Genomic DNA, 2,500 nt, shown 5'->3' with positions numbered 1-2,500 from the left:
ATGATCAAAAGAAAGCACCCGATTTTGCTAAATCCTTTGCGAGACTTGTTTTACAATGAGAAACAAAAGTGAACAGATTTGTACCGGCTACACATTATGACATTTATGTGAAACAGTCTACACGGTCTACCGCAACTTTTCACTGAGAAAATAATATGATATCATATTTCTTGCTGTTGCGATGGTAGACCGTGCTTGGATGGTAGACCGTTGGTAAATGGAATAGACGATGTGTACAGGATTTCTAACTGTGTGAACTTTATTACGAATCATCTGGTAATGTATTGGATTGAGTAGAAAAGAAAGTACTACCAGTAGTTGAATTGTGCTGTTTCCTGGAAGATACGATTTTCAACTGTAACGTCACCATCGCGGTTGACGTCACCAAGAAACAATTAATGGTATTGTGTTACATAATACGAGCCATGTGTAACTTTCGGAGCATCAGATCTGCAGTGCAAAATATTTTGCTCGCTTTAGTATTTGGTACGGAGTCTTCTGTTAGCGATGATAAGTCCAAACACTTGAAAATCGATGCCACTGATGCCACCGTATGTCAATAATTAATATCCTTTCGTGTTTGGTACAATGTGCTTTGCACTTCACGTGCAAACTTCTTAAATGTGTCAGAGCTTATACAATATCTAACGACAGTTCCTGCTTTTCTACGGTGAAACTTTTCCCTATAGGATTCAAATCCGGACTGGCAAAATTATTGCAATCAATCAGACAGCAAATTGCAAAAATAGTGGAGACACTTCACCTTCTTGGGGCATTATGAATTTCCCTATAATCTCTCACACTGCAGCCCCCTTCCCCCTCCCCTCCCCCCCCCCCTTCCTTATCAGTGTTGCTATCAAGACAAAAAAATGTTGGAAACTTAAGCAGTCAACATTGAAAGGGGGAGAGGGGAGAGGAAGTGGGAAAGGTTTAAGTTCTAGATACGGCGGGCATTGAAAGCTAGAAAAGGTGTTTTTTAATGAAAGTGTCTCAACAATTTTGCAACTTGTTGTCCCTTCCCAACACTTTTGTCCACGAGTGTAGGTTGTAAGATATTTATTTTATCTCAGAGGCAACGTGATATTTTAAACTATATATAGTTCCTGCTAACGTATAAATGTAGATGTAGAGGTAATCGGTCGTGCGGGAACAGGGAAGGTTCAAGTGCCATAACGATTGCCGCGTCAAAATCCGAGAAAGGAATAAATCTTCTTGCTTTTTTGAAATAGTTGCTTGCAAGATTTAAACAGTTTTACAAATTCGTGTAACATAAACGACATGAAAAATTTGCTAGAGAATGTTTTATTAAAATTTTAAATTGAGCGGGTCATACTGTAGAATACGGCTCGCCAAATTAGCCAATCAAAGCGCGCGTACTATCTGAAAGATAGAGTGGAGTCCAATTGCCCATTTCCGAGTTGCTACATGCCTCAGTTTCAAAGCGAGTCCCGGTGCACAACCATTCAAATGCAAATGAGTTGCGTCATTCTTATGCAAATCAAAACTCATTTCCCTTACAATAGCTGAGCACCAAGACTCGCTTCGAAACCGAGACAAACAGCAACTCGGAAATGGCCTATTAGGGTTAGTCTCTCCCGTGCCCCCTAGGGTTAGGGAGGAGACGGCTGAAATTTCAGACTACCTATTCGGTCTGTTACCCATACAAGTGTTTATCACGAGTATGATTACAGACCGAATTGGATGACACAAAGTCCTCTTTCCAATTAATTATAGAAATTACAATTTCCGAGAAAAGAAGAAGAGCCAAGCTGTGAAAGAAAGGGGAAATTAATTTGCATTAGAATATATCATTAAATTGTTTAAAGTCGCTCTGAAAGAAAGAAAGCCCCAATTTAGGAGTCTGTACACTGTTTCTAAGATGATTGAAACCAATGTTGTGATTGGTTGATTTAAACTACAATTATTCACTGAAGGCGAGGCTTTTAGTCACCGAGTCTGAAGTGAATAATATCTTGGTACAATTACATAGGTGATTATTTGAAAAATCTGCATTTTCCTCAAAAACAATTAATTTCTTTGTCGACAAAACGGCTTGCGGCCATTTTGAAAAAAAACTCAAGTTGATTTTCGCATAAAAATCACCTCAAGTGTAACCAATCAGCGCAGAGAATTTTCATTAATCACCTAAGTAATAGGACATTTTCGAAATATCAATATTCAGCTTGATAGCGAGGCAGAGAGGACAAAACAATAGAAACATGTTGGAATTAATGTGAAAAATATTTGCATATCATCCACTTTCCTTTGTCTTTGTCCTCTAAACCTCTCTTTTAAGTTGAATTTTAATACCGGCGGGTATATCGAAAGTGGCCTATTATACTACTAATATTTATAATCATAAAAATTACTATTTCCTCGATTGTGATTGGTTTAAAAACTCCTATTTTCCATCAATTCACTTGCTAAATTGTTATCGGACAGTTCAATAAGCCAGTGGCATTCAAAGTTGTCACTTATTCTACTATTACGCCATTTTGCC

At 38.0% G+C, this 2,500-nt stretch overlaps 1 protein-coding gene across 1 annotated transcript in view; it reads left to right on the top strand.

The window, feature by feature from the left end:
* LOC138043905 (dehydrogenase/reductase SDR family member 7-like) overlaps positions 1 to 2,500 on the top strand; it is a 25,322-nt gene that overhangs the window by 15,113 nt on the left and 7,709 nt on the right. The gene's annotated exons all lie outside the window — the stretch shown is intronic.

This window comes from Montipora capricornis, chromosome 3 (assembly GCF_036669925.1).
Source record: "Montipora capricornis isolate CH-2021 chromosome 3, ASM3666992v2, whole genome shotgun sequence".
NCBI classification, from domain to species: Eukaryota; Metazoa; Cnidaria; class Anthozoa; order Scleractinia; family Acroporidae; genus Montipora; species Montipora capricornis.
This window is presented reverse-complemented; position numbering and strand designations above follow the sequence as displayed.